Source organism: Panthera tigris, chromosome B4 (genome assembly GCF_018350195.1).
Source record: "Panthera tigris isolate Pti1 chromosome B4, P.tigris_Pti1_mat1.1, whole genome shotgun sequence".
NCBI lineage: Eukaryota > Metazoa > Chordata > Mammalia > Carnivora > Felidae > Panthera > Panthera tigris.
Genome location: NC_056666.1, coordinates 58,649,422 through 58,663,949, shown reverse-complemented (window position 1 = coordinate 58,663,949; position 14,528 = coordinate 58,649,422). Strand labels below are relative to the sequence as shown.

Genomic DNA, 14,528 nt, shown 5'->3' with positions numbered 1-14,528 from the left:
AAAAATAGAATACGTATTATTCTTTCTTGGAATATAGTTAAGATTAAAAAATTGGCCCAACATTAAGATATTGTATTAAATTAATATAAAAAAATTAAATTACTTTATTAAATAAAAAGCTGAATTTAAAAAACTAAACTGAATTAAAATCTATTTAATACCTAGTCCATTATTTTTCATTAAAATATCTTACACTTGGGGAACCTTGCAAGGAAGACAGCAGATCTCATTAAAGGCCTCCTCCCCCCAAAGAAACCTGTCATTTAAAAGAAACTTATGAGGTTCATTTTTAAGTTCTACAAAGGTTTTAGTACACTACCACATATTTTCCTATCTTGAATTATCATTGTTTACCTCAAACTTTTAATCATCAAGAGAATACAAATGAACAAAGAACACATGTACATCTACTAAATATTACAGAGTATAGTAACATTGTGGGAAAACACTGAGCATAAATAATACTGCTTAGTTTATATAAACTTGCAGGTATTTATCCTCTTGATCAGAGACTTCCTACCACGGCTTATCACAGAGAAGACCAGCATCTGCATTTTTTACACTACTAATATTCTCTTTCAAACTTAAATCCTTAAGGAGGGTAAAAAAAATGCCTTAATAGATCATGTGGCCCAAAATTTTATTTCTAACAGGGCTATTGTTTTTAGATTATGGCTTCTGTCCAGTTTGGGCTGTACTAACAATCATCCCTAGTTTCCCTAAAAATCATGGTGTTATTCATGGAAGTCATCTGTAGAATCTGTCCCTCTCTAAGCCCTTAGGTACTCCCTTCCAGGATCTGCAACCCTGTTCTATCCTCCAGAGTCTAATTCCTATGGCTCTGTTCCCAGTCCCAGAACTAGACTAGAAGGAAAATAAAGTCCTACACTGTAGGTGCGTGTCGTAGATTGGTCATCCTTGGAACTAAGAACTCGAGAAGCTAAAGGGCTTTGGCATCTCAGCTGGAATTTGGAATACATTTTTCCATGGAAACAATGATGTAGGTAGAAGTAAGGTTCTACTGCAAAAATATTCTTATAGTTCAGTTATGGTTTCCACTATAAGGTTTCTATATTCAAACCATGATTTTAATTTTTATAATGAAGAACTAGGTTTATTCAGTAACAAGCTACTGGGAACAAAGTGTTCTTTAGTTAAAAACCATTTACTGTCTTGAAAGCCTATTGGAATTAAGCATCTGCATTTGTGGAGACATATTCCTCCAAGACCAGTACTTAAATAAAGCAATTTCAGTCAATCCTCATTATTTGTGGGTTCCTTATTTGTGAATTCATCCACTCACTAAATTTGTAACCCCAAAATCAATATTTATGGCACTTTCACAGTCATTCACAGACATGTATACAGCAGTGGAAAATGCAGAGGCAATACTCTGCCTTCTTGTTTCAGCTTTCATAATGTCAATAAGTTATCTTTTCTCAGTGTTTTTAGTGCCATGTTTTGGCATTTTTATGGTCTTCATTGGCGATTTCATTGCTGAAAATGGCTCTCAAACACAGTGCAGACACTATCTAGTGTTCCTAAATGCAAGAAGGTTGTGATGCGACTTACGAAGAAAATACGTTATTAGATAGGTTTGGTTTGAGTGTGAGTTATAGTGCTATTGGTTGTGAGCTCAATGTTAATGAATCAACAATAAATATCAAATAAGGTATCTTTCAAGAGAAAAACACACAAAACAAGGTTATGTCTTGATCAGCGGACAAAACTGTTGTGACCAAAGGCTCTCACAAATAAGTGCTGACTGCATATTTAAAAATGGTGTAAGTTCCTTGTGATGGCTACCATTGAGCTACTGAGCAAATTCCCTTACTCCCTGGACACTAGACACAAACATACAAGCAAGCTTATTGCCAATTTTATCATTTCTTTCATGTCCAGTTTTTGGTTACTGCATATTAAAGCATTCTTTATAGAAACATCATACAGATAAAATGAGTTATAATAAAATCTTTACAATCAAACTAGCTACTTTAAATAAAATACTAATGCTACGCACTAGTTTTTTTGGCATTATACAGAAGGAGATTCTGCACAATGAACATGGTATATCCTGAATAATACTTATTGGAATCAATAATAAGATACCCAAATTCTCTTTTGTATAGAAAACTAGTGAAAAAATAAAAACTAAAGGGACTTTACCTTTAGATTACCTTATTCTAAAACTGATTTGATGTGGGAATTATGAAGTTATGTAGAACAACTGCTACAAACTAAAAAAGGATTAACTTTTTGATGCTCAGATGGTTTTGAGGTAAGGAAAAAAAATAGGTACATATTGCCTGTGGGTGATGGGAAAGTAACCTAAGTTTAAAAAAAAGAAAAACATACCTGGATAACATGAGAGGATGAAGCGCAATGTGGGTGGAGAAGGAGAAGAGTGAAAACAGATTAGGAAGGAAGACGGTGGGTAAGAAAACAGATTTTGGTAGGTACAGGTAACAGGTTCTGGAAAATTGCATCAGATGCCAGTCATAGGTTATCTGCCCCTGAACTGCAGTGTTCAGGTGATGCATGTTTTATAACCCTCTGGTTCTGTATTTTGGAAATACAGTTAAATGTTCAGTTGCTTTTAGAAAACCCATTATTTTGCTATAACACAGTTCTGGTCACAGAGAGTAGGTTGTCATAAAAGGTACAAAATGTTAAAAGTGGGCACTGAGGAAGATGACCTTAGTGATATCAATAAGATCCTCCCCAAATGAAATATTGAGAACAATAGTCCTGTGCACGCACCATAAGGAAATAAGGTTCCCCAGTTCAACAATTTTGGGAAACATTTCAAAATACAGTGTGGGAGACAATGTGCGGCAAGATATCCCACAGTAGAGAAACTGGTTAAACTTTGTTAAACTAGTACTCAGTGACTCAGCATGGAGGGTGAGAGAGTGGAAAAGAGGCATAATGCCTATAAAATATCCCACTGAACTACAGGATACAAAATTACCAACTTTTGAAGATATGCTGTATGTAAAATGAGATTTCTGTTAGCCTTTTAATGTATTTTGAAACACCCAGAAGTGGTGACAGATACAACTATGTTGTAGGAATAATATAGAACAAATGAGAAAATTTAATAGCTTTTCTCTTTCTCTTATATGAAAAGTCTTAATTGCCATGATTAAGCCATCTCTTCTAAAGATAGGTTTTATATTTTTCTTTTTAGAAAAGTCAGAGTATCTCGGAGTTGGAGGGAAGATGGCGGCGTAGGAGGACGCTGGGCTCACCGCGCGTCCTGCGGATCACTTAGATTCCACCTACACCTGCCTAAAGAACCCAGAAAACCGCCAGAGGATTAGCAGAACGGAGTCTCCGGAGCCAAGCACAGACGAGAGGCCCACGGAAGAGGGTAGGAAGGGCGGCGAGGCGGTGCGCGCTCCATGGACTGGCGGGAGGGAGCCGGGGCGGAGGGGCGGCTCGCTGGCCAAGCAGAGCCCCCTAGTCTGGCTGGCAAAAGCGGAGGGGCCGGACAGACTGTGTTCCGACAGCAAGCGTGACTTAGCGTCTGGGAGGTCATAAGTTAACAGCTCTGCTCAGAAAGCGGGAAGGCTGGAGGACAAAGGGAGGGAGAGCTGCTGAGCCCCCAGACGGCAGAGCTCAGCTTGGCGGGGAACAAAGGCGCTCGCCAGCGCCATCTCCCCCGCCCATCCCCCAGCCAAAATCCCAAAGGGAACCAGTTCCTGCCAGGGAACTTGCTCGCGCAGCGCAAACACCCAACTCTGTGCTTCTGCGGAGCCAAACCTCCGGCAGCGGATCTGACTCCCTCCCGCTGCCACAGGGCCCCTCCTGAAGTGGATCACCTAAGGAGAAGCGAGCTAAGCCTGCCCCTCCAGCCCCCGTGCACCTTGCCTACCCACCCCAGCTAATACGACAGATCCCCAGCAACACAAGCCTGGCAGTGTGCAAGTAGCCCAGACGGGCCACGCCACCCCACAGTGAATCCCGCCCCTAGGAGAGGGGAAGAGAAGGCACACACCAGTCTGACTGTGGCCCCAGCGGTGGGCTGGGGGCAGACATCAGGTCTGACTGCGGCCCCGCCCACCAACTCCAGTTATACACCACAGCACAGGGGAAGTGCCCTGCAGGTCCTCACCACTCCAGGGACTCTCCAAAATGACCAAACGGAAGAATTCCCCTCAGAAGAATCTCCAGGAAATAACAACAGCTAATGAACTGATCAAAAAGGATTTAAATAATATAACAGAAAGTGAATTTAGAATAATAGTCATAAAATTAATCGCTGGGCTTGAAAACAGTATACAGGACAGCAGAGAATCTCTTGCCACAGAGATCAAGGGACTAAGGAACAGTCACGAGGAGCTGAAAAGCGCTTTAAACGAAATGCAAAACAAAATGCAAACGACGACAGCTCGGATTGAAGAGGCAGAGGAGAGAATAGGTGAACTAGAAGATAAAGTTATGGAAAAAGAGGAAGCTGAGAGAAAGAGAGATAAAAAAATCCAGGAGTATGAGGGAAAAATTAGAGAACTAAGTGATACACTAAAAATAAATAATATACGCATAATTGGTATCCCAGAGGAGGAAGAGAGAGGGAAAGGTGCTGAAGGGGTACTTGAAGAAATTATAGCTGAGAACTTCCCTGAACTGGGGAAGGAAAAAGGCATTGAAATCCAAGAGGCACAGAGAACTCCCTTCAGACGTAACTTGAATCGATCTTCTGCACGACATATCATAGTCAAACTGGCAAAATACAAGGATAAAGAGAAAATTCTGAAAGCACCAAGGGATAAACGTGCCCTCACATATAAAGGGAGACCTATAAGACTCGTGACTGATCTCTCCTTTGAAACTTGGCAGGCCAGAAAGGCTTGGCACCATATCTTCAGTGTGCTAAACAGAAAAAATATGCAGCCGAGAATCCTTTATCCAGCAAGTCTGTCATTTAGAATAGAAGGAGAGATAAAGGTCTTCCCAAACAAACAAAAACTGAAGGAATTTGTCACCACTAAACCAGCCCTACAAGAGATCCTAAGGGGGATCCTGTGAGACAAAGTACCAGAGACATCGCTACAAGCATAAAACATACAGACATCACAATGACTCTAAACCCAAATCTTTCTATAATAACACTGAATGTAAATGGATTAAATGCGCCAACCAAAAGACATAGGGTATCAGAATGGATAAAAAAACAAGACCCATCTATTTGCTGTCTACAAGAGACTCATTTTAGATCTGAGGACACCTTTAGATTGAGAGTGAGGGGATGGAGAACTATTTATCATGCTCCTGGAAGCCAAAAGAAAGCTGGAGTAGCCATACTTATATCAGACAAACTAGACTTTAAATTAAAGACTGTAACAAGAGATGAAGAAGGGCATTATATAATAATTACAGGGTCTATCCATCAGGAAGAGCTAACAATTATAAATGTCTATGCGCCGAATACCGGAGCCCCCAGATATATAAAACAATTACTCATAAACATGAGCAACCTTATTGATAAGAATGTGGTCATTGCAGGGGACTTTAACACCCCACTTACAGAAATGGATAGATCATCTAGACACACAGTCAATAAAGAAACAAGGGCCCTGAATGATACATTGGATCAGATGGACTTGACAGATATATTTAGAACTCTGCATCCCAAAGCAACAGAATATACTTTCTTCTCGAGTGCACATGGAACATTCTCCAAGATAGATCATATACTGGGTCACAAAACAGCCCTTCATAAGTTTACAAGAATTGAAATTATACCATGCATACTTTCAGACCACAATGCTATGAAGCTTGAAATCAACCACAGGAAAAAGTCTGGAAAACCTCCAAAAGCATGGAGGTTAAAGAACACCCTACTAACGAATGACTGGGTCAACCAGGCAATTAGAGAAGAAATTAAAAAATATATGGAAACAAACAAAAATGAAAATACAACAATCCAAATGCTTTGGGACACAGCGAAGGCAGTCCTGAGAGGAAAATACATTGCAATCCAGGCCTATCTCAAGAAACAAGAAAAATCCCAAATACAAAACCTAACAGCACACCTAAAGGAAATAGAAGCAGAACAGCAAAGGCAGCCTAAACCCAGCAGAAGAAGAGAAATAATAAAGATCAGAGCAGAAATAAACAATATAGAATCTAAAAAAACTGTAGAGCAGATCAACGAAACCAAGAGTTGGTTTTTTGAAAAAATAAACAAAATTGACAAACCTCTAGCCAGGCTTCTCAAAAAGAAAAGGGAGATGACCCAAATAGATAAAATCATGAATGAAAATGGAATGATTACAACCAATCCCTCAGAGATACAAACAATTATCAGGGAATACTATGAAAAATTATATGCCAACAAATTGGACAACCTGGAAGAAATGGACAAATTCCTAAACACCCACACTCTTCCAAAACTCAATCAGGAGGAAATAGAAAGCTTGAACAGACCCATAACCAGCGAAGAAATTGAATCGGTTATCAAAAATCTCCCAACAAATAAGAGTCCAGGACCAGATGGCTTCCCAGGGGAGTTCTACCAGACGTTTAAAGCAGAGATAATACCTATCCTTCTCAAGCTATTCCAAGAAATAGAAAGGGAAGGAAAACTTCCAGACTCATTCTATGAAGCCAGTATTACTTTGATTCCTAAACCAGACAGAGACCCAGTAAAAAAAGAGAACTACAGGCCAATATCCCTGATGAATATGGATGCAAAAATTCTCAATAAGATACTAGCAAATCGAATTCAACAGCATATAAAAAGAATTATTCACCATGATCAAGTGGGATTCATTCCTGGGATGCAGGGCTGGTTCAACATTCGCAAATCGATCAACGTGATACATCACATTAACAAAAAAAAAAGAGAAGAACCATATGATCCTGTCAATCGATGCAGAAAAGGCCTTTGACAAAATCCAGCACCCTTTCTTAATAAAAACCCTTGAGAAAGTCGGGATAGAAGGAACATACTTAAAGATCATAAAAGCCATTTATGAAACCCCACAGCTAACGTCATCCTCAACGGGGAAAAACTGAGAGCTTTTTCCCTGAGATCAGGAACACGACAGGGATGCCCACTCTCACCGCTGTTGTTTAACATAGTGCTGGAAGTTCTAGCATCAGCAATCAGACAACAAAAGGAAATCAAAGGCATCAAAATTGGCAAAGATGAAGTCAAGCTTTCACTTTTTGCAGATGACATGATATTATACATGGAAAATCCGATAGACTCCACCAAAAGTCTGCTAGAACTGATACATGAATTCAGCAAAGTTGCAGGATACAAAATCAATGTACAGAAATCAGTTGCATTCTTATACACTAACAATGAAGCAACAGAAAGACAAATAAAGAAACTGATCCCATTCACAATTGCACCAAGAAGCATAAAATACCTAGGAATAAATCTAACCAAAGATGTACAAGATCTGTATACTGAAAACTATAGAAAGCTTATGCAGATAATTGAAGAAGATATAAAGAAATGGAAAGACATTCCCTGCTCATGGATTGGAAGAGTAAATATTGTCAAAATGTCAATACTACCCAAAGCTATCTACACATTCAATGCAATCCCAATCAAAATTGCACCAGCATTCTTCTCGAAACTAGAACAAGCAATCCTAAAATTCATATGGAACCACAAAAGGCCCCGAAAAGCCAAAGTAATTTTGAAGAAGAAGACCAAAGCAGGAGGCATCACAATCCCAGACTTTAGCCTCTACTACAAAGCTGTCATCATCAAGACAGCATGGTATTGGCATAAAAACAGACACATAGACCAATGGAATAGAATAGAAAACCCAGAACTAGACCCACAAACGTATGGCCAACTCATCTTTGACAAAGCAGGAAAGAACATCCAACGGAAAAAAGACAGTCTCTTTAACAAATGGTGCTGGGAGAACTGGACAGCAACATGCAGAAGGTTGAAACTAGACCACTTTCTCACACCATTCACAAAAATAAACTCAAAATGGATAAAGGACCTGAATGTGAGACAGGAAACCATCAAAACCTTAGAGGAGAAAGCAGGAAAAGACCTCTCTGACCTCAGCCGTAGCAATCTCTTACTCGGCACATCCCCAAAGGCAAGGGAATTAAAAGCAAAAGTGAATTACTGGGACCTTATGAAGATAAAAAGCTTCTGCACAGCAAAGGAAACAACCAACAAAACTAAAAGGCAACCAACGGAATGGGAAAAGATATTTGCAAATGACATATCGGACAAACAAAATGCAAAGGGCTAGTATCCAAAATCTATAAAGAGCTCACCAAACTCCACACCCGAAAAACAAATAACCCAGTGAAGAAATGGGCAGAAAACATGAATAGACACTTCTCTAAAGAAGACATCCGGATGGCCAACAGGCACATGAAAAGATGTTCAACGTCGCTCCTTATCAGGGAAATACAAATCAAAACCACACTCAGATATCACCTCACGCCAGTCAGAGTGGCCAAAATGAAGAAATCAGGAGACTATAGATGCTGGAGAGGATGTGGAGAAACGGGAACCCTCTTGCACTGTTGGTGGGAATGCAAATTGGTGCAGCCGCTCTGGAAAGCAGTGTGGAGGTTCCTCAGAAAATTAAAAATAGACCTACCCTATGACCCAGCAATAGCACTGCTAGGAATTTATCCAAGGGATACAGGAGTACTGATGCATAGGGGCACTTGTACCCCAATGTTTATAGCAGCACTCTCAACAATAGCCAAATTATGGAAAGAGCCTAAATGTCCATCAACTGATGAATGGATAAAGAAATTGTGGTTTATATACACAATGGAATACTACGTGGCAATGAGAAAAAATGAAATATGGCCTTTTGTAGCAATGTGGATGGAACTGGAGAGTGTGATGCTAAGTGAAATAAGCCATACAGAGAAAGACAGAAACCATATGGTTTCACTCTTATGTGGATCCTGAGAAACTTAACAGAAACCCATGGGGGAGGGGAAGGAAAAAAAAAAAAAGAGGTTAGAGTGGGAGAGAGCCAAAGCATAAGAGACTCTTAAAAACTGAGAACAAACTGAGGGTTGATGGGGGGTGGGAGGGAGGGCAGGGTGGGTGATGGGTATTGAGGAGGGCACCTTTTGGGATGAGCACTGGGTGTTGTATGGAAACCAATTTGACAGTAAATTTCAAATATTAAAAAAAAAAAAAAGTCATAGGATTTTTTCTTTGATATTACATTTTTAAAAATTCACAATGATAGGCAATATTTGCATATTAATTATTACATCCAGCAAACCCATGCTCTTCCTTCTACTATTCGTTATCCTCAGGTCACAACATTTAAACACATGCAGTGATTTAACATTTTCCAGATTTAACATGTTCAAGTGACCGTTCTGCAACTATGGCAAGGAATGGCCTGAGTACCTACCATCTGGTAAGCACAGTGTATTGTTTCTCATTTATTCCTCACAATATGAGTGAGTTAGGTACCATTAATCTCATTTTAGGTGAATCTCAGTTTAAATAATTCTCTCAAGGTCACAAACCTAGGAATAGGGGCATATATTCAAAATTGGGATGAATGAAGAAACTAAAGCATGAATAAGGCAGGCCTCTCTAGAAGGATTCAATGTATTCAAATAAATGTTTTTAAAATGTCCTATGTTACACTAAGAAATCTCATCTATCATAACCTAGAAATGTACTTTTGTCAGTAAGCAAGGATCAGACAACATGTGCATACTGTCCATTTTAGGAGAAAGTAAAGAGTAAACCAACTAAATCATGTTAAGAAACTACAGTTTTAATTCAGAGAACCTATGACAAATAAATACACAAGTCAGCAAAGCGAGTGTCTGATGATTAGGTTCATTTTCAGCACTAACAAATTATTCCTTCAGCTTTTGAAAATTATATCCAGATTTACTTACAGAGTCCAAAATAAATATGTCTGCATATTTGTGATAATTTTTAACTCCTGCCTTAAATACAAAGCAAGGCTTCACAGATTTCTGGCATTTTTTTTTTTTTTTAAGTTCACACCATTAAAAACTACTTTTTGGAAAAAGCCATTTTTCCCCCCAAGGTAACACTGATTAGTGGAAACAGCATGCACCAAGGTTCAAATCCTGAGTCAATTACTTACTGTGTGACTTAAGTCAAGATGCATAACTTTTCAAGAGGCATTTGTGAGAAATGACATGTCTTTTTAAAATGGACTTAGTGCAGGGCTTGGCACAAAGTATGAATTCAACAAAAGTTAGTTATGGAAATAAATATAACTTTCAGAAGTTAGAAACTTTTTTACTATATTATAATACTGTAAGTTATTATACTTATTAATATAAAAGTTTCAGAAATACTATTATTTTAATAAGAGCATCTAAAAATAAAGACATTTTAGGTTATTATACCATATACTTAAGAGCAGCCAACATTCTCAAAGTTTTAAGATAGAGATTAGAAATGATAATTGGGATTAGCATCCATTTTAGGAAATTTCAACTGCATCTGGTATAAGCAAGATACAAATCAAGTTAAAATTACTGGAACAGAAATATTGATTTTGCTATTAAGAACTACTTTTTATTTTCTTAAAAAACAAACTTTTAAAATAAATATAGCTAGTAACTTTAATTTTTTATTTAGCATCAAATTTAGTGGTATAAGAGCCACTACCTTCAGTTGAGTTTCCTATTCCAAACCCACCTCCAGAAAGCTTATTGGCAATTATATTTTTCTAAATCATATATAATGTTAAACTGATAATCTATGACTTTGGTATCTCCTATACCCAGAGATGTTAAGCAAATGTTCATAAAAGAGTATCAAGAAACTTTTGGGAGTATAATACTTCACCAACCTTATTTCTGAACTAAGAATTTGGGTAAACTTTGATCTGTTAATTAAAACTCTAAGCAGGAACACAGGATTTCTATGTAAGAATTATAACTTTGAGAGGAAGCAAAATCTTTGTAATTGCCCATTTTAGAAAATAAAGAGATGTGTTTCTAGTAATTAAGGTTAGTCACAAAAGCAAGCTCTGCTTCAGGATAATAATTCCTTCTACCAGTCTAACATACTGACACTACCAGAAAGTCATTTCTCGCCTATTCCCTTCAAAATGGTTACCATTTGTAAAATCATTCTAATAATCCATGAAACACAAGGCCATGTTTATTAGACTGAATTCTCCTTTGACTTCTGGTTGACAGAACACTACTAAATCAAGTGTTTTGCTTGGGAATTTAACTTGGAACATCACAGCCTGAAAAGGATCACAAGAGAAGACGCTAGGGAGCTATTGTGGTGGCATGAGACAATGACCACTTGGTAGGTATGTAGGAATATCATAATAGTGATGGAGATGAACTTAGACCAACACACAGAAACAATCCAGTTCAAGTCCTCCAATGGCCCCTACAGCCATCATTGTAAGCCAATTTATGGTTGTCACAGTCTCTCTAGTGGTAGTAGCCCTGAGTGAACTTTAACTGGAATGTCACCATTCCACACAAGTGCCACTAAAATGTCAGCACATGAACCTTCTTTTATTCCTTCCTTTCTACCATTCCACCTTTGCCGTATTCTTCTTCCCAAGTCACAAGACAGCCAACAACACCCCAAAATACATTTGGCTCTACTTGGTAAAATTTATAACAAGGAAGCTGTAGATTCCATGCACTGGAGAAATCAGAGAGGGATGGCACATGATGGTATTTTCTCTCATTTCATAGAGTTCACTGAAACCAAATGGATAAGATATCTTGTCTTTCAGAGCTAGCAACTCACTGGCCATCAACTAGTGTAATCATTTATCTGAACACAAAAGGCTGGGGCCTGGCCAATTACATAATTTGATCAAGGTCACATGGATAGATGTTAGGCAATATTTGGAATAATATTAGTCTGAAAACTGAAATTAAATATATTTACATATACTGAAATAAATTAAATGTCCAGTATAGAAGATGTTGAAGGAGTTGCTCCTATAAAACACTCTAGTTAAAATAGTCAGACCAGGGGCAACTGGGTGGCTCAGTCAGTTAAGCGTCTGACTTTTGGTTTTGGCTCAGGTCATGATCTCACGGTTTGGGAGTTTGAGCCCTGCACTGGGTTCTGCACTAATAGCATGGAGCCTGCTTGGGATCCTTTCTCTCCCTCTCTCTGCCCCTTCCCTGGTCATGCTCTATTTCTCACTCTCAAAATAGATATATACACTTAAAACAATAATTATAAACAAAATAGACCATAAAATGGTGGTTACCATTGATATAACAGAAGTATGAAAAAAATATGTGTTGTCTGTTCTTGCTAATTTTGTTAAATGTTTATGGAAGGTGGAACAGTAGAGGACATTGCAACTTGGTTTTACTAGGGAAAAATCTCCTAAGAAATATAAAAAATAATATACCACTGGGTTCCATTTCTTGCTGAAGTAATATAAAAAAGAAACATAAAAAGCCATCTGTTTTGCAATTATATCTTCTGTTAGGATCCCAGTCTACTTTGAGGCCCTTTAGAGGTAGTTGGAGGCATGTGTGCAGTGTCAAGATCTGTGATGGCTTAATTCCTGTTAGAGCTCTCAGCCTGGGATGAGGGGTCACACTCTCAAAACTCTTAATGTAAAAGCCCTAAACTCTGGCATCAATTAAATCATGCCTTTTACTATATGTGCTATTTCATGGCTCTCACTCATAATCATTAGAAAACATTGCAGTGAACAAGGCTATAATGTACTTCCAAAAAAATTACTGAAGGAGAGGAGGAATTAAGTAGTAGGAGGAGGACCCGAAGCTTGTTTGGTCCCTCAAACTAAGCTAGATAAATACCAATTCATTCTGAATGCCCAAGAAGTCGATCTAAGGACTGACAGAACTGCACAACTAGAGAGACAGAGAAGAGGGGAATCATGGAAGGCAGGAGGTGCAGAGATGCGATTCGGAAAACAAGTGGATTGTGGGTGCTACAGAAAGGAGGGATCCTTGGTCACAGAGAAAGGTGAGAGAGAGAGGAGTGCACAGGAGATCACACAAGGAGGAATGTTTCCCCAAAGCCACTGACTAGGAAAATCAGAGGGGCTGATTTTCATGAGTTTTTACAACCAAAGACTGGAGTTGCAGAGGTCCACGGTATGCCAGGTGTGGAGCCCAGTGGACACTGCAGTGCTCCTGTGGAGAAGGAGGGCAGATAATCCAGAGGCAGATGGAAGTGTGATCTGAGATCTCCTGGGACACATTGGGAGAGACAGTTCCCCCTTCCTGGAGCACATCTGAGAGAGGTGGCATTGCCTCTATGGGTACAAAGGAGCTGGCGGGTACCATTTCTCTCTCCCCGCCCTCAGCATAAACTAACTTCAGTAATCAGCACAGTGTCAACAGTGGCGGTGTAAACTACCAACGCCAGGCCCTCCCCCACCCCCATGCTCTGCAGGTGCTGCTTTGCTCAGCTAAGTGTGTCAGAACCAGTGCAGCGGGCCCCACCCACAGAAGACCAGCACAACCCTCCCCCTCCAACCCCCTGCATGCACCAAGTCTACTGACAATTAGAGTTCTGCAAAGCTTCAACTCTAGTATAAAATAGCATCAGGTCTTTTAACAAGCAGACCAGACTACACCTAGATAAAATTCACCACACTCTGGACAAGGTTGAAACACTCCCCGCTGCAGGTAAGGAGAAACTCTGCAGAGGAGTGACGTGAGGGAAACAGCAGCTAAAACACAGCAGCAGAGTGCACATAGCATACACCAGAGACACTTCCTAAAGCACCAGGCCCTGGACAGTATATGGCCTCTTCTTTATAAAGCCATTACTCTCAGGAGCAGGAAACATAACAGGCTTTCCTAAGACACAGAAAAGGAAGACAGAAACTTAGATAAAATGCCAAGATGGAAGAATTTATCCCCCCAAAAAAGAACAAGAAAAGGTCACAGCTAGGGGTCTAATTGAAACACATGTAAGTAATATGCTTGATCCAGAATTTAAAGCATTGATCATAAGGATACTAGCTGGGCTTGAGAAAAACACAGAACACCAGAGAGTCCCTTACCACAGACTAAAAACTAGTCAGGCCAAAATAAAAAAAATGCTATAACCAAGATATGAAACCAACTGGATGTAATGACCACAAGGATGGAAGAAGCAGAGGAACAAACAAGTGATATAGAGGACAAAATTATGGAAAATAATTAAGCTGAAAAAAAGAAGGAAAGAAACATATTGGATCCCAAATGCAGACTTAGAGAACTCAGTGACTCCATAAACATTCATATCATAGGAGTCCCAGAAGAAGAGAGGGAAAAAAAGGTAGAAGGTTTATTTAAGCAAATTATACCTGAAAACTTCCCTAATCCGAGAAAGGAAACAGACATCCAAATCCAGGAGGCACAGAGAACTCTTAACAAAATCAACAAAAGCAGGCCAACACCAAGACATACCTTAGTAAAATTTGCAAAATACAGGTAAGGAAAAAATCCTAAAAGTAGTAGGACAAAAGAAATCCCTTAACTTACAAGGGAAGACAAATAAGGTTAGCAGCAGATCTTTCCACAGAAACTTGGCAGACCAAAACGGAGTGGCA

General features: G+C 39.1%; 1 protein-coding gene across 3 annotated transcripts in view; it reads right to left on the bottom strand.

Moving 5' to 3' along the window:
• RASSF8 (Ras association domain family member 8) overlaps positions 1-14,528 on the bottom strand; it is an 85,829-nt gene that overhangs the window by 20,197 nt on the left and 51,104 nt on the right. For 2 of the 3 annotated variants that reach the window (XM_042991990.1, XM_007075620.2), the window contains exon 1: positions 888-964. The exons of the other annotated variant lie outside the window; for it this stretch is intronic. The gene's annotated coding sequence lies outside the window, so the exon portion shown is untranslated. Of the gene's footprint in view, positions 1-887; positions 965-14,528 lie in introns of those variants that run through there. 3 annotated transcript variants of the gene reach the window in all.